The sequence below is a fragment of the Lytechinus variegatus genome, chromosome 2, assembly GCF_018143015.1.
Source record: "Lytechinus variegatus isolate NC3 chromosome 2, Lvar_3.0, whole genome shotgun sequence".
Lineage (NCBI taxonomy): Eukaryota > Metazoa > Echinodermata > Echinoidea > Temnopleuroida > Toxopneustidae > Lytechinus > Lytechinus variegatus.
Window position 1 is genome coordinate 82692666 of NC_054741.1, and position 25516 is coordinate 82718181.

General features: G+C 36.8%; 1 pseudogene; it reads right to left on the minus strand.

The window, feature by feature from the left end:
* Positions 1 to 1287: 1287 nt before the first annotated feature.
* Positions 1288 to 17117, minus strand: LOC121406987 (annotated as a pseudogene).
* Positions 17118 to 25516: the final 8399 nt, after the last annotated feature.

A 25516-nucleotide genomic window follows, 5' to 3' on the forward strand; every position in this document is an offset into this window, starting at 1 on the left:
CATTATTATTATTACTATTATTGTTATTATTATCATCATCATCATTACTACTGTTCATTTGAGAATGTTATGAAAAAAATAATACAATAACATACAAAATAATAACATGTAGAACTTATGTACCCACTGGCCTGCCAGTGTAAAAGAAAAGTTGCAGAATAACTGCAGTTGTTCAACCCTATTTGACATTATCAAGAGGATGTTTACTAAAAAGAGAATCAGAAACGAGAATGTGATATTACAAGAAAATAATATAATCATCAAAATATAAGATAAGATATAAGAAAATAACAAAATAAAGAATTGTCTCAGATATCAAAAGCAAGGATACTACTAGACAGTGTCCAGTCACACAATCTACTCATCAGATTGCCGATTTGAAATTTACTTTTCAATTTCAATTCAACTTATTTTCGCTTTCAATCTTTTTACATTTACAATGATAGTTCGATATAGATATTTACAAAATAAAACATTTAAATCATTTCTATAATACATTAATACTATGAAATCGAAAGAGAAGGAGACCAACTAAAAAGCAGAGCTTGTAGGGTAAAGGCCCCCTTTCATAAGTACATTTTATATGAATTAAATATACGATAGAATATAAAGAAATAAACAATATAAATAAAGATTAAAAAATAAACAAATAAAAATAAATAGATAATAAAAATAAATGAATCAGTATACACTGTATACAGAAATCATACAACGATTAAACATATATATACAAAGAGAAATTAATAAACACAGTTCTGAATTACATTACTTTGGGAAAAAAACGATAATCTGATATGAATTCAGAAGATATTTTTATAAGTTTTCCTTTGAGATTTTGTATTGAATTACATTGTATATCCTTTGAAAAAGAATTCCATAATTTTGGACCAGTAAAACAAATGTCTTCTGATGTTCTATTCAGAGGTAAATGAAAGGAACTCGCCTGGCGAGAGAAGTTCTTATGAATTGTCTCATTGTTTGCAAACATATTGTTAAAAGGTAACGGGTTGCAAGTTTACTTATTGTCATTACGCCCTTTAGGGTGCATTTTTTAGGTTGTCGGGCACGGTTGGGTACCTGGCAGGAATTTATACCTTGAAACGAAGCGCGCGTAATAGGTGCACTGCTAAAGCCAGGGTAATTATGCTGCATATATACTGTAGAGCGCTTAGAGACTTCTGAAAAGTAAGTATTAAGCGCTATATAAGCAAGTATAATTATCATTATTATTGTTTATTTATAAACTTGTACATTAACTGTCCGAGTTGAAAAAATGGAAATCTTTTATCTTTTATTTACTTTTCTTCATCGTCGAATTTCCATTATTTTGTTCTACATCTTTAAAATAATGTATTGTATTACCTATCGGTTTTGATTCGGTCTCGGGAGTGTGACTATAGCCATGGTAGGTCCATGCTCTAGCCAAACACTATAAGGCATTTTAGCAATCCCTTTTATTGCGCAAGCTTTCTATAACGCTGATAATTTCTTGTCAAAAGTCCTAAAAAGCAGCCTTTGTTGAAAATCGGTGAATCAAAACAACAGTGTCGTCCTGGACTCGGACAAACGGCATATTTGCAATTGTTCGTTCGGTCCGAATCTAAGACGATGTGCTGTCCCATCGATCCACCAACTTTTGACAATAACCTCTAATCTGTACATTGTGATTTGACTGGCATTTCTAATACTCCTCAACATTCCAAAAAGGGTCTGGGAAATGGTAAGATACGCTACTGGACCATTCTCAACACCTTTTTTTCACATGTTTTTAATTTAAGAGAAAGATGGTGTATGCGACAGCCCTTACATTGGTCCTTGAGCATGGGTTTGAAGACGAGGTAAGGTCGATGATCGTTCTAATGACGTAGACCTATGTCTCGACATCGGACCTCTATCGTCGAGGTAGCCACTGTCTCTTGTGATGTCGTCAAATGTTTCTGTCATCATGTGTTCATTGACCTCAAGACGTGGTTCAATCACCTCCATTCAATAGCTAAGCTTTCGGGTCTTCTGGAATGTACTGCCGTGATTGTCAAATTTCACCACATCTACAAGGAGAATCAAAATATAGAGAGAGAGAGAGAATTTGAAAGGAAGATAGAAAAAGAACACCTGCTTTTTAAAAATAATTCAGATAAAGCGTCGAAAAGGGTCCCATTTCAGGCACTCGGGCGGCGCGTCGACGTCATTGGCAAAAAGGGTTCCATTTCAGCACCATTCGCTGGTATATCACCTATAAGTGTAGCCGTTTCATTCTCTATATAGGGTTGCTAATTTGATTATGAAAATTACGCCATTTAGGGGTGCAAATTTGGGCAAATTTGAGGAGACCCGGGTGCAGACTTAAGCCATAAACACCATGAAGGGCGATTTTAAGGGATACAAAATAATCCTCACGCACGCCGGCGCGGCCAGCGCTGCACTTGATTTACCCCAGTAGAGTCCTATTAGTCTCTTATACATCCGGTGGGTGTTTCATAAAGCTGTTCGTAAGATACGAATGACTTTACGCATGGTGATCCTTTCTTGTGCTATGCGACATCCCTATATAATTGAGTTATAACCTAAGAAGAGGTTCCAGTCGTGCGTAAAGTCGTTCGTAACTTTACGAACGGCTTTGTGAAACACCCACCTGGCTCTATACTGGGCAGCACGCGTATACCCACACGCCCACAGGTATAACATCAATTTTGATGTTTACGCCACTTAGGGTATCAAATTAGGGGGTTTCCCTGTTCACGCCACTTAGGGTGGCTTTTCTCATTGGTTACGGCATTTAGGGTTGCAAATTTACTTAATGTCATTACGCCTTTTAGGGTGCATTTTTTAGGTTGTCGGACACGGGTGGGTAGCAGTCCATGTGGAGAGTGGCCCCGGGTTATATTGGCACGTGGTTTAATATGGAGAGCCAATTACCATGATTACGACACAAATCGCCATATGGCACCCAAATTATTCATAATTGTCTTGGAATGATAACTGAAGTATTTTTCTTGAATATGAAAGCAAAAGGAAACAAAATAGTAAACATAAGAAGTATACAATATAAACATAATTTTTTGGGGGGCTCTCCATAATTTTAGCACAGAGTTAGACTCATTAGACCGTGATACGAGCCTCAGGTCGGACCCTGTCGCACAAAATCTACCATATTATCGGAGAACTATATATTGGGAAGTCTGCACTACTCCAAGTGTAGGGCTAGCTTACAGCTGATCTGGACAAAAAACGGGACAATTTACATCAATCGATCGCTTCTACTAGCCTACTATAGAATTTACGAGGGAATAAAATATTGAGTTGGAGTCTATCTAACACCTCGTCATCTTGCCTTATTCCGAGCAGATTGACTTGCCAAATGTTAACAATTCATCTTCTATTCTTACCTAAAATAAGTCGATTTGCCAGGCATCGACAATTCTTCATTAAGACAGATCTCTATTCATTAGTAATAACTCTTTATATCATTATACTTTTTCTTTAATATTCATATCCGTTTCTCTCAAACAATAAGATAAATCTATTCTGATATATTTTAGCTTCGCGTATAAAAGGTGTTTGGCTGTATTATCCATTTTTACGCCAGTCAACGCACGTTGAAATTAATTCTTTGCAAATTCAATGGATTCATGCTACGTCACACCAAACTAACTACCTCCAAACTGATCAATATTATATGTTATATTATATGAAAAGGAGTGCAGCGCTGAAGGATGTCCGCATAAAAGATAAGAAAATAGGAATTAGCGATGATGTACATCCGGAGACACGCGAGGAGCGCAGAAAGTATATAAGAGTGAAGAAGTTAAGAGAAGAAGGAAAGTTTGCGTTCATACCTAACTCCATTCCCAGAGTAATTAAGTACAAGGAAGGTGCCAAAGATGGACCGGGACCGTTGAAAACACTCCGCGTGACAGACTTACAATAGAATCATTCTAAAAGATAAAACGTGTCAAAAAAAATAATCGAGGAAACCAAATGGAGTGAGATAAATATAAAGGCAGATTATGAGTATTATCGACACATTAACAGAATATCAAACTGTTTTTTTTTTTTTCTAATTATCATGACCAAGAAGACGGTTAATGTTTTATTTTAATACTTATGATATTAGTATGGCTAAAACATATCTTTTTAAAATGAAAAAGTAAAAATCCTCCTGCTCTCTTTTTTTTTGGGAGTAAAGATCAGTCCTCTATCTGAATGTTTTTAATAGTGAACACTGTGTGTAATTACACCAGGATCACTATGTGTTTTGTCTCATTTGTATTTTTTGGTTATTTGTCTCAAGCCTATAAGTCTAGGCTAGAACCACGACTGAACAGGCCATCTTATCTTATCTTGAATCATATATGTATTTTGCTATTGTTCAGGAGAAGTGGAAACAATTTTTGTATTTGTAGCTTGTTTATTATTGTAGTAATAATGTGTTCTGTTTTTAAAGAAAGTATAAACTCCACAGGATTTGTTGGTTTTTATAACAAACAGTTTCATGAAGGGTAGTATAAAGATTGTCTCAATGAACTGCCGAGGTTTAGGCAATTCAGTGAAGAGAAGAGATGTTTTTGAATTAATTAAATCAAAAAATTATCATATATGCTGTTTACAAGATACACATTTTAACACTGATAAAGAAGATGATATAAAAAGATTTTGGGGAAACAATTGTTTTTTAGTAACAAAACATAAAACGCAAGAGGCGTAGTGATTATATTTCGTGATGAAGTACCAGTGAAGGTAATAAGAACTGAAAAATGTCATGATGGAAATTTTGTTGCTATAGATATGAAGTTATATGATTACAGTATTACGTTGATTTCACTGTATGGTCCTGACACGGATAGGGTTGACTTTTATGCACACATTGAGAAATTAATATTGGATTTCAACAACCCGTTTACGATCATATGTGGTAATTGGAATTTAGTTCAGGATTTTGAAAAGGATGCACACAATTATATTCGACTAAATAATCCCAAAGCGAAACAAAGGGTTGACGATATGAAGATTAACTTAGAATTGATTGACCCATGGAGGGAATTGCATGGCAGTGATAGAGTATTTACATGGCATCAGCCTACACCTTACAAGGCTGCCAGAGTGCCAGATTAGATTTCTTTTTAGTATCAAAAGAATTAATGTCAGTAGTTGACAATACTGAGGTAGTACCTGGTTACAGATCAGATCATTCATGGGTAAACCTATCATTATGTTTGAATCGTGACAAAATCGGTCCCGGTTATTGGAAATTTAATAACTCCTTATTGAAAGACGATGATTATACATATAGAATAAGACAGCTAATTGCAGAAACAGTTGAAACTTATATTGTAAAACCTGACGGTGATATAAACTTCCCGCATGATAATTACGAGAATTGTAAATTTATGATTAATGACCAATTATTTTTTGACACCTTATTGACTTTGATAAGGGGTGAGACGATTCCATATTCTGTGAATAAAAAGAAAAGAATGCGTAATTTAGAAAATGATTTAGAAAAGGAAATTGTAGCCTTAGAAATTGGTATGTTGAATGGACATGATACAAATAAATATATTGAGATGTTGGAAAACAAGAAAGTTCAGTTATATTTGATAAGAAAAGAAAAGATAGATGGTCCAAAGATGAGATCAAAAGTTAAATGGATGGAATTTGGTGAAAAACCTTCAAAATACTTCTTAAATTTAGAAAAAAAGAATGCAGTGAACAAACAAATAAATAGACTGATTGATAACGAAAATAAAACTATTTGTCTTCAGGAAAATCTTCAATCCGAGATTTTACGTTTTTATTCAGAATTGTATCGAAAGAACGAGGTCATTGATATTGATTTGAACACCTCTTTAGATTATGCTGATATACCCAAGTTAACAGACTGTTTATCTCAATCTTTGGAAGGCGAGCTTACTATAGAGGAGATATATCAATCATTGTCAAATATGAAGAATTGTAAATCTCCCGGACTAGATGGGTATACAGTCGAGTTTTTTAAACATTTCTGGATAGATATAAATTTTTTCTTGCTTAGATACCGTACTTAAATTTTGCCTTTAAGTCAGGAAGCATGTCACAAATTCAGAAACTTAGTGTGATATCTCTTATTCCCAAAAATAAAAAAGAAAGACTTTATCTTCGAAATTGGAGACCAATATCTTTATTGAATGTTACATACGAAATAGCTTCGGCATGTATCGGAAATAGACTCAAAAAGGTACTTCCTCTTTTAGTACATGAGAACCCAAAAGGTTTCATGGAAGACCGGTTTATTGGCGAAAATATTCGACTGCTTTATGATTTGCTTTTATATACAGATGTGAACGATATCCCAGGTTTATTGCTTTTAATCGATTTCGAAAAGGCTTTTGATTCCATTTCTCACAGCTTCATTATAAAAGTTTTAAAATACTTTAATTTTGGCCCATCGATTATTCATTGGTTTAATGTCTTCTATGAAAATATTCAATCTTGTATTGTGGTAAATGGTCACCTCACTCAGAGATTTAGAATCGAACGAGGTTGTCACCAGGGGGACCCATTATCTCCCTATATTTTCCTCTTGTGTGCAGAGATTCTTGGAATTTTATTTAGAAATACAAGGTGTATTAATGGAATAAGGATATCTGGACAAAATTTGAAATTGATTCAGTATGCGGACGATACTTTACTCACTTTAAACGGTACTGCTTCGGAATTGAATATCGCATTAAATATTTTAGATGAATACGCTGCGATATCTGGATTAAAAATAAATATTCATAAGACACGAGCAATTTGGATAGGGCTAAACAAAAACACAAGAGATAAGATACTTATTGATCGTAATTTAACATGGGTATTTGATGAATTCTTTAGATATCTAGGTGTTGATTTTTGTACGGATTTGCAGAAGATGGTACAGTATAATTACAACGAAAAAATTATAGAAATAAAGAGTCAAATGACATCATGGTTAAAAAGATATCTAACTGTTTTAGGAAGAGTAACTGTGGTTAAATCCTTGTTGGTTTCTAAGCTTAATTACCTCATTATGTCTCTTCCGAATCCAAGTGACGAAGTTTTAAAGGATTTAAATTCATTATTTTACCAATTCATATGGGAGGAAAAACCGGACAAAGTTTGTAGGATTCAAATGTCCCAAACATACATAAACGGCGGGGTTAAAATGATAGACATATATTCACACTGTCAATCATTAAAGATTTCTTGGATAAGGAGAATTGTAAATGGATCAATTGATAGTTACATTCTATGCTTTCTTATGTCATCCTTGCCAAGACAACAAGATGTTCTTTTGTATATGACGTATATGGGTAGTCACTACTTTCGAGAATTATCAAAACAGACCTATAACTCTTTCTGGAGTGAAATGTTTTTTGCTTATAGTAATTTTTTAACTATCTATTATAATAGTCATGTCAATGTATCTTCACATCCTCTATGGAATAATAAAATCAGAATAGGCAATTTTCCAATATATATGAAGAAATGGAATGAAAGGGGTATTCGTTTCATTAATGATATTTTGGATGAAGGAGGGCATTTTTTATCTTTCAAAGATTTTCAGGATCTTTATGATGTCAAATCAAATTTTCTTTTTTATCATTCACTATGTGTTGCTATCAAGGAAGCCTACAAAAGATCTACATTCAATAGAATCCCCCAACCATTAATTCCAGATGTGCTAGCATTTATTACTAAACTTAAAAAAGGATGCTCGCATATTTATTCCATTTTATTGAAACGACGAAAAACAGAAAATAAAAGCTTTCTTAAATGGAAGTGCATATTTGATCTGAACGATAAAAGGTGGGAATCTTATTGCTCATTGGGTTTTCAGTGTACCATTGATGTAACATTGCGTTGGTTTCAATATAAGGTTGTGCAACGTATATTATTTACAAATGATTTGCTTTTCAAATTGAAATTAGTTTCAGTAAACAAATGCACTTTCTGTCGAAAAGAAATTGAAACGGTTTTGCATCTATACTCGGAGTGCAGGCATGTTAATCACATTTGGAAAGAGTTAGAGGACTGGATTAGGACCAAAACCAATGAGACTCTATACTTTTCAGATGAAAATAAAATATTCGGATTTATTGGAAAAAACAATTGTGCACTCAATTGTATTTTTATTATAGTAAGAAAAACTGTGTATGATTGTAAAATAAACAATACAATTCCTCTTTTCAGTATCATCAAATCCTCAATAATCAATTATTACCAAAATGAAAAATACATTGCCCAACTTAATTTCAACCAACACAGATTTGACAAAAGATGGTTTCGATTGAAAAATCTCTTTATTGTTTGACTTACACATGTAAAATTATTTTGTCAGTTCATTGTTTATATCAGTGATTGTATTATTCATTGTACTCTGTATCTATTGATTTTTCATTGCCAATAAAATCCCTGTGGAGGGAAAAAAGATTGGGAAAAAAAAAATATTATATGTTTTGAGGAGTCGAATTCGTCGCTGCGAATGTTTACGCACCACGAAATTGAACACTTTTAACAACATAGAAAATACATTGTCAAATGCCCTTTTTGACAAAGGGCAACCAAGTAGTCTTTGTTGTAAATCATTTTTTGTGATCCAATACAGCCATTTCGTCCTGAACTCTAGACAACGACGCAGGACGAAACCGCCACTAATTTCCGACAAAGACTTCTCAGCTGTTCATTGTAATATGACGGGCATTTTTAGTATATCCATTGTATTCTTGAATTCGTCCTTCGCCGCAGCATGAATACTCCCTTCTATTAACCTATAAAACGAATATGAATATAATACTTACACAATCCTGGTTCTTCAAATAGTACCTCTCCATCTTCAGGCACGATATGACTGTTATATCGTTTCTCATCAAGTATGGAGATCTTCTCCCCTGAATCCAACAACCGATGAATCCCGAATGCGATATCGTGAGATTCAGTTTTGAATTCATACCTAACCAATAAAAAGGAAATAAAGTTAACGCTCGTTATTCGGAAGGTTTATTGTTCTGAAATATGTACATTGCAAAAATGAAAATGAGTACGTTAATTAGTGCATCTGTGCCAGGATTCTGAAATTTCGCTATTCAAAACCTTCATTAATCCGAAAAATAGTAATATCGACTTTTTGTTTCGCAATTTCGCATGTACAAAAATAACTATGAAATATACTAATCTTACTTTGTTTTCGGACTATCGTAGTGCCGACCTTCGAAAAAGATCTTTCTAAATATAATTGACTGATAAAAATCACTTGACCTTAGTATCGGCTATTTTTTTTAAATCGATCCGATTAGTATACATGAATATAAAATCTTTCGGTTACTCGTTCTGCGGGCTTCTTCAGACTAACGCTGACCCGACGTAGATGGGGTAGTATGGGCATTGATAACTCTGGGCAGCACCATACAGCGTCTGTGTTCATGGAATGCCTGGTTCCTCTAGATGTGAATGGCCTCCCTGATCCATCCTGTGTATTTGTTGTCGTCTGTAGCTAGGATATGTCTCTTATTCCAATTTATCGTGTGCTTCATTTTGGCTACATGGTCACTAAGGCTCGTCCTCTTTCTTTCTTGATCTTTTGAAGTGGGCTTTGCTAAGAGTCTCTGTTAGTCCGGGGGCTGGGAGAGTTTATTCAGCTGATCGGGTACAAAAGGTTTGATGGTCCCATCATGTTGGCATGAAGGCAGTGATTAAGGAAAAGTGTTGCTGCCGGGCCATATCCTGTACGGAAGTCCCTGATGGCCCCAAATAGGGGCCCAAAAATTGGCTTATTCAGCTGAAAAGGTATATGGTTAATTCTTTTTGCAATGGACCGAGTATACATTGAGATTTTAAAAAAATACCAATGCCAGGAACTATATCCTGTACGGGGGCCCAGACAGTATAGCCCCAAAGTGCCCATATATCCTGTATATGTCCCACAACTAATTTATAAAGCTAAAAATGTATATGGATAATTCCTTTTGAAATGGAGGCAGTATACATTGGGATTTTCAAAAATACCCATGCCAGCAATTTTATCCTGTACGGGGGCCCAGACAGTAGGCCCAAAGGGCCCCCCGAAAATGGGTTTATTCAGCTGAAAAGGTACATGGCTAATTCTTTTTAAAATGGAATCTGCATACTCTAAGGCTCACAAAACTACCCATGCCAGCAACTTTACCCTGTACGGGGGTCCAGACAGTAGCCCCAAAGTGCCCATATATCCAGTATATGTCCCACAACTAATTTATTAAGCTAAAAATGTATATGGATAATTCCTTTTGAAATGGAGGCAGTATATATTGGGATTTTCAAAAATACCCATGCCAGCAATTTTATCCTGTACGAGGGCCCAGACAGTAGCCCCAAAGTGCCCATATATGTCCCACTACTAATTTATTCAGCTGAAAATGTACACGGATAATTCCTTTTGAAATGGAAGCAGTATACAATGCGATTTGAAAAGAAAAACTCATGCCAGCAACTTCATCCTGTACGGGGCCCAGAGAGTAGGCCCGAAGGGCCCCCGAAAATTGGGTTGTTCAGTTGAAAAGGTACATGGCTAATTCTTTTTAAAATGGAATCTGCATACTTTAGGCTCACAAAAATACACATGCCAGCAACTTTATCCTGTACGGGGGCCCAGACAGTAGCCCCATAGTGCCCCTCCCCAAAAAGTGTATTTTAGGCTGAAGACATACATGGATAATTGTCAATTCCAGCAAATTTACCCTGTATGGGGGCCCAGATAGCAGCCAAAAAGGAAACAGATGTCTAACAACCAATTTTTTTCGGCAGAAGTGATACATGGGTATAACCTTTTTGGATGGAATTTGTATGTGCTCAGCTAAGGTTTTTAAAAGATACCAATCATGCCAATGCCATCAAGTTTATTCTGTATAAGGCCCAGACATGCAGTCAACCCCAAAAGCCCCTAGGATAACAGGATATACTAGTACATGGTAATTAATTTTGTAGTGTAATCAGTATACCTTGGTCCTTATTTCCAGTAATATATGCCTGAAAGGGGCCCAGTGTGCAATAAATAGGCCTATACATGTAGTTTCATTTGGGAATATTGTATGCTTGGAACTGGCGGAAATCCCACATTTGATTTACTGGGCTAAATACATAGAGGGATAATTATTTACATAACTACACTATAAGTGAGGGTTTACAAAATAGATTGAAACATGCATAATCTTTCTTGAACTGAAATAATGACACTTAGCGAGCGAAGCGACCGCACAGAATGGCATATCCCCAAATACCACTTTCAAGTGGTTTGTAATATCACAACAAGGGCTATGGATATGGGAGTAGTTTGTCGTGTGCCTAATACTACCATCACTTTTGTTGATTACAGTTCAAGGCCCGAATATAGTAGAATAGTATTTTAATTTATTAACCTGAAAGGTGTGATATTTTTGGTTACTTTTCTTTCCATTTCCACTTCTATGTATTTTTAAAAACTTCTTCCTCCTTTCTTGTTGTTTTCCTCTTTTGTCCCTCATAATCCTTTGTGTCGCCATCAAAGGTACGAGGCTGCTTCAGCTTCCAAGATCCAACTACATATTCCCATAATATTTCCCTTTTCATTTTTTTTTACGAGACGGCAAGGGCTTTTGTTAAAAAAAATAATTTCTTCCATTTACTGTTATTCATTTCTCTTTTCCATATTATCATTATGATCGTCTCTATATCCTGCATGTTTCCTCAATCAATTTCCTTAATCCAATTATCCTTTTTCTCATTTTCTCTATCTTTTATTCTGTTCTTCCTGTATCTCTTAGTTTTTATATTTCCTCTTTCTCTTCCCTTCCCTCTCTCCTCTATTTTGTTCACTCTCCCTTTTCTTTAGTCTCTCCCAGTTTCCTTCTCTCTCTCCTTTCCTTTTCTCTCCTTTTTTGTCTCTTCCCCATTCCTTTTCTCTCCCCTCTTCCCTTCTCATTCTTTCTCTTTGTCCCCTTCACACTCTCTCCCATCTATATGCCCTTCTCATTTTCTCTCTTCCTCCCCTTCCTTTTCTCTCCCCTCCCCCGTTCCCTTCTCGTTTTCTATTTCCTCCTTTTCATTCTCAACCCTTCACCATTTTCTCTCTTTTCCACCTCTCATCCTTTCCGCTCTCCTTTTCTCTTCTCCCTCAGTCCCCTTCCCATTCCCTTTTCTACCCCCCCCTCTTTTGAGGGGAGGAGGGGGGGGGGGGCATTTCAGGCCCACTTGATCCACGCATGGCGGGACATTGTATCTGGCAAGTGAGGGCAGTTGTGATCATAAAATAAAATTTTTATAATAAAACTTTTATTGTTGATAACTAATGTATGATGCTTGATCGTTATTATGTTCAACAGATAGTTTAATTAGTCAAATCGGTTTGAATAAAATTATGAGTACAATTAACATTTCTCACCTGAGTTGTGGAAGCCATGATGTAGAGTAGTCTGGAAGCACTGACAAGTGGTTGAAGGCAAATCAGAATAGGCGGCTGTTGCCATTATACAATGTCAGGCAATCCCAATAAAAAGAGGTTCAGGGCGTGGAGCTAGATTAGCCACAATTTCAGGGGCCATATTGTTTTTGTACAGTAATCGGCCTCTCAAACTATTTTGTCTAATTCGGATGGATATTCCTGAACACTCCCATCCCTTACATTGTTATCAATGGAGGCCTTCATGTTTTTGTACCCCCCCCCAAAAAAAAATATATGTATATATATACATTGATAAGGCCCTGCATGAATTCTGTTTTGGACCCCACACAGGTATAATGCTGCCCATGGCAGGGTAAAGCTGCTGGCATGTATTCCATTTTAAAAAGATTTAGCCATGTACCTTTTCAGCTGAACCCTATTTTCGGGGGCCCTTTGGACCTACCGTCTGGGCCCCTATACAGGATGAAGTTGCTGGCATGGGTATTTTTGAAAATCCCAATGTATACTGCTTCCATTTCAAAAGGAATTATCCATGTACATTTTCAGCTGATTAAATTAGTTGTGGGGCATATGGGCACTTTGGGGCTACTGTAAAGCGCTTAGAAACGTCGTTCCGATGGATTAAGCGCTATATACAAGCGGATTATTATTATTATTATTATTACTGTCTGGGCCCCGTACAGGGTAAAATTGCTGGCATGGGTAGTTTTGTGAGCTTTAGAGTATGCAGATTCCATTAAGAAAAAAAATAGCCATGTACGTTTTCAGCTGATTAACCACATTTTCGGGGCCCTTCGGACCTACTGTCTGGCCCCCTTTACAGGATAAAGTTGCTGGCATGGGTGTTTTGGGAAATCCCAATGTATACTGCCTCCATTGCAAAAGGAAATATCCATGTACATTTTTAGCTTAATAAATTAGTCGTGGGACATATACAGGATATATGCACTCTGGGGCTAATGTCTGGACCCCCGTACAGGATAAAGTTGCTGGCATGAGTGTTTTGGGAAATCCCAATGTATATTCGGTCCATTGCAAAAAAAATTAGGAATGTACCTTTTCAGCTGAATAAACCCATTTTCGGGGGGCCCTTTGGGCTTACTGTCTGGGCCCCCGTACAGAATAAAATTGCTGCATGGGTATTTGTGAAAATCCCAATGTATACTGCCTCCATTGCAAAATGAATTATCCATGTACATTTTTAGCTTGATAAATTAGTCGTGGGACATATACAGGATATATGGGCACTTTGGGGCTACTGTCTGGGCCCCGTACAGGATAAAGTTGCTTGCATGGGTATTTTGCGAAATCCCAATATATACTCGGTCCATTGCCAAAAAATAGCCATGTACCTTTTCAACTGAATAAATCCATTTTCGGCGGGCCCTTCGGGCCTACTGTCTGGGCCCCCGTACAGGATAAAATTGCTGGCATGGGTGTTTTGGGAAATCCCAATGTATACTGCCTCCATTGCAAAAGGAATTATCCATGTACATTTTTAGCTTGATAAATTAGTCGTGGGACATATACAGGATATATGGGCACTTTGGGGCTACTGTCTGGGCCCCCGTACAGGATAAAGTTGCTGGCATGGGTGTTTTGGGAAATCCCAATGTATACTCGGTCCATTGCAAAAAGAATTAGCCATGTACCTTTTCAGCTGAATAAACCCATTAGTCGGGGGGCCCTTTGGGCCTACTGTCTGGGCCCCCGTACAGGATAAAGTTGCTTGCATGGGTATTTTGGGAAATCACAATATATTCTCGGTCCATTGCAAAAAGAATTAGCCATGTACCTTTTCAGCTGAATAAACCAATTTTTGGGGCCCCTATTTGGGGCCATCGGGGCCTTCCGTACAGGATATGGCCCGGCAGCAACACTTTCCCTTGATGACTACCTTCATGCCAACATGATGGGACCATCAAACCTTTTGTACCCGATCAGCTGAATAAACTCTCCCAGCCCCCGGACTATGTGTCTTGTTTGTGTCGAGACAGCGATAGTCTGAAGAAACCTGCAGAAACGAGTAGGCGAAATGAAAAGTAGTTTGAATTGATTCCTACCAATTAGATGAATCTATTTAGTGGTATGTTAGCTGTTTATATAGTCAACAAGTTAAAATGAATAAATAAATATAAGAAGTTAGGTGGATAATCTGAAAGAAAGGGAATTTTAACTACTTTAACGTGAGAATGAAACTCAATAATTAAGTTAAATAAAATACATACTTTTAAACGAAATTATTGCAAAAATATTGTAAGTATTAAAATACTTCACCGATTAGTGAACTTTCATTACAAATCAGCATGCGAAATTAATACAAAGCTATATGGAGACTGGAATATAGTATCCTTGATGAAGTGATAGATTGAGGATACAGGTCGAGAGAGGAAAGGGAGGGGAATAGAGAAACAGGCGTGGGTATAAGTATAGGCTAATGATCTTCAAAACGACACGCAATTTACCTGAATATGCTGCCAAGTGTCTTGACCTTGTACTTGACCTCTATTGACCTCTTACCCGGAAGCTGTTGACAAGCTTTTTTTTTTCTTTTCTTTATTGCGCCATGAGCATCTTTTTATGATGGATACCGGCGCATTACAAATGTTCATATTATTATTATTATTATTATTATGTCATATCAGAATGTGTCAGATCACTTCCCTTCTTAAAATAGAACGATGGAACTTTACCTGAAAGATTAATCTGTTAAATTACAAGAAAATCAGTGAAATTAATTTTCTGCACGAGGTGTCGTTTAATGGAATATAATTGCATTTAGCAAAAATGGCTTTTTAAAGGTCAAATCAACCCAAGAATAAAAGTTGATTCGAATAAATAGATAAAAATAAATCTAGCTTAACACTGAAATTTTATAAAAATCCGATCTAAAATAAGAAAGTTATGACATTTTTAAGTTTCGCTTATTTTTCACAAAACAGTGATATGCACAATTCAGTGACATGCAAATGAGACAGTCGATGATGTCGTTCATTTATTTATTTTTTTTTTTGAACTATACAATATTTCATTTTTTTACATATTTTATAATAAGGACCATCTTGACTGAATCATATAGTATTAAACAATGCTAATTCCACGGGTTAAGGGATGAATCAATCGTTGTATCACTCGACAATGAGAATAAACTTAGAATATGTATTGTATTTTTGTCTACAGGCGTATCCCGCCACAAGCCTAAGCTTTTACGCCTCCTTCACAAAATCACAAAATGTCCTTAGACCTAGAATGTCCAGGTCCTAGGTCAAAATACTAATGAAGATATCAGCTTGCGCTTCACACTCGCATCATTTATTAAGTGCTTTCCACATCCACTTCACCATCTTCATACCGGAATATCAAGTATTTTCCGCTCGCGCTTCGCGCTCGCATTATTGATTTTCGTGATAAATATATCATAATGCCCAGATTCTAAAACATGCGCACAATATTGAGATATGCAGCTTCATCTTTATTCAAAACGTGCTAAAGTCTAGTTTCAGATCAGATCGCGCTATGCGCTTGCATAATTAAAGTAGGAAGAACAAAAAATTACCCATCCTTTTTCCTGATTTACAAAACATGATTAGAGTGTCCCATTTTTAGGTCTGAAATCTCTTCTTTTTTTTTGCTGCTCGTGCTTCGCGTTCGCATCAATTGTTTGGTTTTATACCTATACTGTTAATGATCACAAAAAGTGCTAAAAATGTCCCTTTTTAGGTCAGAATTTCACCAGAAATTCAGCTCGCGCTTCGCGCTCACATTAATAGTTGAAATATGTATCGTGTTAATGGCTAACTGCAAAACCTTCTTAACAGGTCCCTTTTCGATCAAGCCAGAAACCATATTAAAAGTTTTTGCTCGCGCTTAGCGCTCGGAGTAATTATCTATATAGTTACATACGCATCTTGTTCAGCTTCACAAACATTGCCCAGAATCGTCAATTTTCAGGTGAAAATATATATTATTATTATTTATTATTACTAATTATTTGTACTGCGCTTTTCCCATTAGGCCATAACCGCTTACAATGAATTAATTAAATGTAATATTCTAACAAGTACAAAGAACGAAAGAGATTTGAGTATTTTGCGCTCGCACTATATAGGGCTTATAAGATAATTACACTTTTTATGTTGTTTTATAAGAATAAAGCGTAGAAATGACTAATACGACATCAGCGTTTTGCCCCCCCCCCCCCCCACCGCCTTTATTTTTCACGACCAAGAAAAAAAGAGAAAAGCAAAGGGATGAGGGTGAAATATAGGCCTATCATTTTCGAAAAATGTTATGTCAAAATCTATCAAAAACTTTGATTTTTGTGATAAAAATGTTGAAATTTTTGCTCGCTCGCTTCGCTCACAACTTCTTATTAATTTTTACGTGATACGCTGTATTGAGCCCCCTCAAAATTTTTGGCCCATTACTCCACAGGGACAACCCCTTCAAAAAACAAATTAAAATCAACTTTGAGCGGCCGATCTGGGTAAATATGGGTGACAAAAAATTTCGCCCCCCTATTGGCAAGAGCTTGATTCTCGCCGGCCGGCCAGGTACCGAAGCAGAGCGCTGGGTATGGATATGCATCCCAACACATGTTTACATAATAAACACGCTTCTCCAGTCATAATAAATAAACGAGATGGCGATTCAGAGCATTGATACTATCTATATACATACACTTTACATTGTACTCTGCCATTTTTACCTCTGCCAAATGGCAAAGGTAAAAATGGCAGAGGTAAAAATGGCAAAGGTAAAAATGGCAAAGGCAAAAATGGAAGGAAAAAATGGCAGAGGTCAAAATGGCAGAGGTAAAAATTGCAAAGGTAAAAATGGCAAATGCAAAAATGGAAGGTACAAATGGCAGAGGTATCAATGGCAGGTCTTAAACCCCCATACCAAACAATCCAAAAGCCCCTCCATGTACAGTGGATTATTGAATTAAGAAAGGTTCTGAGAAAAAAATAGAATTATAATGTTGGACTAATAGAAAGGGTAGCATTTTTTAAACGATAGTGTAGATCTTCTGCACCACTTTGACAACACTTGAGTTTGTATTTCTTTTTCCTGGAGTTGCATGCATGGCCTTCTCATGTCAAATCGCTCTTCTAATATTCAAATTTGAAACACACTTTGGATCCTATATTGTACTTAATTCATTACAAGGAAATTCACACTGACATAAAGTTTATTGTAGAAATAACAGAAAATAATTCAAATGATCTTGGTGAGGATTTTGATTGATTGATAACGAATTTTATTTCATTCCAAAATTTCAACAAAGTTACAAAGTAAAGTAATAAATATAGACATATTTACCCAGGGTAGCCACTTCAGTTTCGAAAACTGTTCTAACAGCGGGCCCTGTTATTATGGCTCGGTGTTAAACAAATGGCAGAGGTAAAAATGGCAGAGGTAATAATGGCAGAGGTAAAAATGGCAGAGGTAAAAATGGCAGAGGTAATAATGGCAGAGATAAAAATGGCAGAGCCTTTATGGCAGAGGTAAAAAATGGCAGAGGTAAAAATGGCAGAGGTAATAATGGCAAAGGTAAAAATGGCAGAGGTAAAAATGGCACAGAGGTAATAATGGCAGAGGTAAAAATGGCAAAGGTAAAAAATGGCAAAGGTAATAATAGCAGAGATAATAATGGCAGAGGTAAAATGGCTGAGGTAATAATGGCAGAGGTAACAATGGCAGAGGTAAAAATGACAGAGGTAATAATGGCAGAGGTAAAAATGGCAGAGGTAAAAATTGCATAGGTAATAATGGCAGAGGTTTAAAATGGCAGAGGTAATAATGGTAGAGGTGAACATGGAAAGAGTTAAAAATGACTGAGGTAAGGATCATGACATACTACATCAACAAGGAAAAGACAGAGCCTGCCCAGTTAATATCAGTCATAATTATTGGCCTTGAATGGAATCCTATCGATGGAATGAGCATTATGAACTGAAAAGATATTATTTAGATTTTTTGATCATTTCAGGGGCCCGTTGCAGAAAGAGTTGCGTTCAATCGCAAGTCAAAAAATCAATCGCAAGTCCCAAATGCGCGCTGCTGATTGGTTGAAAATCAAGTTGCGCATGATTTTTTAGAGTTACGATTGGTTGCAACTCTTTCTGCAACGGGCCCCAGGTCAGTTCTATACTTTTTACTTTTTTATACTCTATACTCTAAATTTTAATGTAAACACCAAAATGTGCGCTACCATTAACACACTGAAATAGGCAAGTTCGGGATTTCTCCGAACCACTTGCATTACAGAAAAATAACAAAACGTTTTGTAATAAAAAGTTATTTTTCATATTTCAACATCATAATGGATCTGAATAGATTTATGATATGCGTATCATATATTATATGATACGCATATAGTTAATAGTAAATAATATAATAATAGCCATTAGTGTTTAACTTTTCAGAACAATACCTCATTGCAGCTATAGTCCAGTGGATGGCAGGTTCCTAAACTAGTTTCTATGGTAACATGCAGTTACCGTGTGAATTTGGAAATGTGAAGCGAATCAAGGATTTTATTTCAAATTATTTTATTTCAAATAATACATTTTGTATGTTGTCAGGACCATGATGTAAAACAGGCTCGGCTGATCATGTTTTATCTTTATCCTGATTAAATGTGACAAGAAATTTATAGGCTTTCTTAGGTACCATTCTATCGACCTGTTTTGAAGGGGAAATTCACCCTGACAAATGATTTACTGTAAAAATAACAGAACAAAATATTGGTGAAGGTTTACAGAAAACCCATCAAAGATTAAGAAAGCTATTAGAACTTTGAGTTTTTGATCTGTGACGTCATATACGAGTAGCTGCCCCGTATTACTTTTCAAATTTTCAATCCGTGGTTCATGATTACTAAAAAAAGTCTTTCAGGAGAGGATGTGAAATGATTTGTATGTTGATATACTACAATGATTATGAAAAGCACTGCTTTTTTAGTGGATCCCTCCATTTTCTCAGAATTCTATAATGATATATATATATATATATAATTTTGTTTTACTTATGGCAAAATATATATTGCACATACCTCAATTTCTATTGTCTGTATAAGTTCATTGTAATCATTTCTACCACTTTACTTCGTTCTGTTGAAAATGAAATAAATTGAAATTGGAAAAAATGAAAAAAAAATCATTTATTTTAAATGACATTTCATTGATATTTTTTGTTACACCAGATTTGAAAATAAATGCTCGCAAATAACGTCACCATTAATATATAAAATTCTAATAGCTTTTTAAATCTTTGATTGATTCCCTTAAACCCTTACCAATATCATTTTATTTATTTTCTGCTATTTGTATAATAAACTTTGTCAGGGTGAATTTCCCGTTTAATGAACTAATTACAATACTTGGGATCCAAAATGTCCTTCAAATTTGAATATCAGAAGAGCGATTTGACATGAGAAGGCTGTTCATGTAAGTCCAGGAATAAATTAAGAAAAACCAACTCGGGTGTTATCAATTTGGAGCAAAAAGACTGGCTATTTAAACCTCTGTCATTTTTACCTCAATATCAAAAAGTGAAGCAGATCTAGAAAATTTAGATTTTCAGCTTTATTATCATATTAATCATATTAAATATGTAGCATTTAAGTTTCCTCCATTTAACCACCCATGAATGACGGTTTACATGAAAATTTCATGTCATACTGGGAGAGGAATATTGTCTGGTCATGTTGACATACAATAATTTGCCTTTAATCAAATATCTATATGGAATATTTTAATTATAAGTGTCCAAGAACTTTTTTGCTGAGTGTATAAAACAGAAAAAAACATTAACACTGAAGTTTCTGATTACAATGAAACACAAATGATACACACATTTAATGGACAAAATTCACATTTTCCGTTATAAAAAACCAATTTGACAGACATGTTCAAAGCTACACGACATGTATGTAGATCTTATTTCCAAATTTATAAAGGCTACTCTTTTCTTGTAATCATAATGATTGACAGATACGTTCCAATAATGCAATTCTCTATTCTGAGCTTTAGATGTAACAGTTTAAAGAGTACCAGTGGCAATTGTAACATGCTGTTATATCTGCCCCGACGAGGGCGCCACATTTGAAATGATGTTTTTATATCTTAACATTGATATTCTGTTGAAGTGTTAGCTGAATACACTGGCCTAATTCTAAGAACATATTTTCTAAACATATAGCAATGCAGCTATGGGACAATTACATATTTTTCAAGAAAAAATACTTTCCTACAAAAAAAAAGTTATTTTGCCGTAGAAAGTTCCACGAATCGTTAGATTTGCTTACACTTGATAAGGCTGTGGAGCGACAGAATGCGCATGCAAAAAAAAGTTTTCACCCCAAATTAAGGTTATTTCTTCCACGGAAAATTTGCCAACTAAAAAAAGGGTCCTCGTTCTCAAAGGGGGGGGGGGCACATTTGTGTTAGTAAGGCATTTTACACTACAAATTCTGACTATGCCTCTCAAAGGGAGGGGGCACAAGCAGGATTCCCCCCCCCCCCCCCCGGGCCCGTTGAATAAAACTTTTCACCTGAGAAAACTCAGGTTGTTTTTACCAGAGTTTTGCCCTCTGATAAAGTCAATGGCAGAAATCAGACTAACCTTATAGTTTTCAGAGTTTTCTCAGGCAAAAATTGTTATGCAACAGGCCCCTGGATCCGCTAGTGGGTTGGAGGGTGACAGCATTTTCTGAATGCTGGATTTGGCGCTTTAAATGGTTCGAGCCAGCACTTAAAATGTTGGATTCAGCTTTTTACAAGTTTGGATATAATAATTGGAAAAGTTTGTCACTCCTACAACCTTTCAAATGTTGATTTAACAACTAATTTTTAGAGTGCCGGTACACGAATCTAATCAATCAAAATGTGTCTCGACAATATACAGACAACTGATATTGAAATCGGATTTATTTCATTATTTCTTTTTATGATGAGTACAATGGAGGAATAAGCCTATAGTGATATAATACATGTATGTATAGAAAAAAACTAAAGAGTCGTGAATGTCGAAACTGTTGTTTCAATATGTCAAACCTTGGGCGACAATCCCGACTTGGGGGGGAGCCAGCCTGACACTTGCACGATTTTGTGTCACGCATTGGCACGACTTAAGTCGTGCCAGTTCGCAAACTAGTCGTGAACTGGCGTGAAGTGTGCGTAAACACGTCGTGACACGTCGTAACTGCGTGCCATGTCGGGACGACAATTTTGAAGTGTTCAAAATTTTGGTCACGACAAAATTTAGCGACCGGGTCGTGATCTATGCGCAAACTGTTCGTGAACTCGTCATGAACTCGTCGGGACGATGCGGGAGGATGCGTGCCAGTGCGTGGCAGCGTGCGCCATGCCACGACTGTAACAAACTGCCACGAATAGTTCACGAACAGCTCACGTCGTGCTCACGAATTGTTCAGCATGACACCGTCCGAATTGCGCAAACTCGTCGTGCCAATGCGGGAAGTGCGTAAACTATGCGCAAACTATGCATGAACTCGTCGTGCCAGTTCGTGTCAATGTGGACACTGACGGGCACGCATTCGTGAACTATTCGTGGACTATGCGTGAATAAGTCGTAAACAGTGCGGGAGCATCGCAGTTTGTGCCCCAAAATGGCACGACTTGCCACGACAAAATCGTGGCCAAAAGTCGTGCAAGTGTCAGCCTGGCTTAGATTTCGCGAAGTAGCTTATCATGGGAGAGTCCTCACCCCCCCCCCCCCCTTCGCACCACAATGTCGCCAGGCATTGTCATGACGTTCATAAAAGGAATACCTGTCACTGATATGACAGCATTGATCAGTCATTTATCTTAAACCCCATTGCTATTACAAATTACTTTATCCCTGGACCCGATTGCATGAATACTACTATTATGTTAACTTTGCCATCCATAGTAAGCAACGTGGCAACGATGATCTACAGCCAATCAGAATTAAGGATACCATGCAAGTTACCATTGGATGACGGAGTTAACATGATAGTAACTTTTATGCAACTGGCACCAGGTATTTCACCGTTAAATCATGCAAATATTGCGGACTGTATGTTATAATGTAATGTTGTTTCACATATTATGGCTGATTGGTAAAAAAAGAAGAAAAAAACATATATACCTTGCTCAGTCGCTATACACGCTTATGGACATCCTATCGACCTTTCACTATCAGGCGCGCCGGAACACTTTCATTTTTTTTTTTTTTTTGGGGGGGGGGGCAAAATCCCGAATATTTTTGAAAACGTGAGATACGGAAGCGATCGACCGGGAGAGGGTGTGGAACCCCCACGGTAAGAAATTTGTGTAAAAATTGAGTGTAAAAGTTGCGTTTCTAAGAGCATTCAAAAATAAATTTCTTGAGAATTAAACAGTCTTGGAGTTCTTTTTGCTCCTTCTGTTTCCTCCCTTCTGACCCAGACTGGTGTTTCTTCATGATCAGGGTCGCAGTTTCAACAAATTACGAGCCTTATTGCAAACTCAATTGTTTCAAACCAATGTAATATAGGCCTTTTAAAGACTTTAAGATGACAAACATGACCGTACGCATCCGGGGGCCGCCGATCGAGAGGGAAAAATTCACAAAATTCACCAAAAGTGTGCATCTTTCAATTTTATTCTAGAAAATGCAAAAGCTCCCCCATCACCATGGGCGGAAATCCCAGGGGGGACGCGTCCCCCTACCATTTTGGAAAGGGGGTACATAATATCAAATGTCCCCCTATATACTATTTGTGCTCTTTTATTATGGTAAAAATACATATTTAATATCGAAATTATACACATGTATCCTCCAATTTCGAAATATATATAAACAGATAGTTTTTGTTAAGAACTTGGTTAGGAAAAGAAAAGGCATACCGGCCCAACTATTCTCAAACTCTCATCTAGCCCTATATGCCAGCCAAAGAGTGATGACATTGATGACATCGATGGCCATTGTCAATTTCATAACTAATAAACATGACGAAAAAAGAAAATCGCCTCTGGATACTTAAATAAGTAAATTTAGTGCATAGACGGTTAGACGAGAATGTTCCATACCCAGTAAAATCATACCTTTGTTAAGCCAATCCACTTTCCCTTTATTCCAAATTTACTTGGAATATAAGAATATTTTCATTGTTCGCGTACTCAGTATAAAGAATAGTTTTCATGAGTTATGATTAATCCTTCACATTGAACTTTAACTATGTTTAATCCCCCAAAATTTGTTTTTAAACACTCTATTAACGAGACTTATATTCCATTTTTACACAGAATTCATGCCGTGGGAGGGGTCATCATAGGTAGATCAAGGGGGCGAAGCGGCGGAAGGTGAGGCGAAAAATAAGAAGAAAGATAGGACCGGGAAGAAAGTTGAATGATGGAAGGGAGGTGAATAATTGGGAAAAAAAGAAAACTTTCAGGTCATAGTATAAAAATAAAAAAATCGCTCGCGCTTTGCATAAATACACAGCCATCTTTTTATTTCAAAACGTGCTTGATTTTTTTTTCACTTTTTAGATCAAAATATATAAAATAAAATCATTTATCTAAGAAGATATCCAACTTTTCATAATTTGTAGGTTTAGATATTAAAAAATATTAGCTTGCCATTCGGATTTAGTCTGAAATGTATTCATTAAAAGGTTAAACGTTATCGCACTGTAATAAGATGGAAAAGGGGCTTATCAAAGGTATGTTTCACAGAGGAACTGTTCGTCAAAAGACGCGAGGCTTACTATGATAATGTAATTGCCCCGTCAGGAGCAAATTTTTTTCATTTTTGACAATGGAAATGACAATTTTTAGGCAGAAAAGTACCTTCATCGTTTACTTTTGTCCTTAAATAATTTATCATTTTTCTACTTTCAGGGGGGCACATTGGGGGGGGGCAAAATCTCGTTTTGCCCCCCCCAAAAAAAAAAAAATTATTTGGGGGGGCAAGTGCCCCCCTGCCCCCCCCCCCCGCTTCCGGCGCCCTTGTTCACTATGTATATTTTATTATCTAACGAGCAATATGTTCAAAATGCTAATTTCTACCGTTTCAAAAATTACGACTTTTTCATTATCCAAAATATACGCATGCATCCGCAGGTCCGTAACAAGGGCGTGTGACTGTGACATTAATGAAGAGTCACATTTCATATCATCTTGTAGATTCACGATACCAAGTTTCGCTGGTCGAAATAACAATCTTTCTTAATCAGTTGCTTTGCTCCTTATGCAATCATCAATGTATCATCTGACCAAGATAGGCATATCATACAATGTTATACCACTGAATGAACGCCCTTTTCTCTTTTGTTTTGTTTATAAAACGTTTTAGCTTCCGCTCTTTGCGTGGAATGAGGAACTTTCTCAAATTCCCAAACTTATTTTGAGGCAATCATAAGTTGTTGGGCTTTTTTTCAATCACACCTAGTCTACTGAGTTCGAGAGATATCTTCTTTTCGTTTGAATTTGATGAGACATTGTAAACTTCGCGCGGGAGGCAAACCCCGGGGGGGGCACTCGACCAAAAAAGTGGTAGGGTGTGCCACGGGCGAGACAAAAAACGGAGGCCTTGGAGCGGGCTTATTGTAAAAAGGAGGGTCCTCGGAACGGGCTTCTGAACTACATTTTTGTGAAAACAGGGGTCCTTGGAACGGATCGCCAGCGTGTGAGTACGTGCGTATGCACCGCTATGGAACGGTCATGCGTGCATGATGCAGCTAGCGCGGCCTCCGCCGGGTGCGCTCGCGCAGAGATGATGGTCGGACAGCGCTCGGCGGCCGCTTTTCACCAAAATTGCAGCAGATCAATGCGACCGGAACGGCGTAACGAAAAATATGCGAAGCCGTGGAGCGGATTTCTTTCTTTCTTCTTTTTCTCGATAAGAACAAAATGCTATGCCTTGGAGCGGCTTTGTTTTTTTTCTCAAGACAAAAATGCTATGCCTTGGTTGGAACGGAAATTTGGGTGTAAAAATGGGGGTCCCCTCCGCGGCACATACCCACTATGCATTATATACTGAGTGCCCCCCCCCCCAGGCAAACTCCTCCCTCCCTTTGTTGGCACGCTTTGTGTTCACCCTCCAAAATTAAATCCTAGCTCTGCGGGC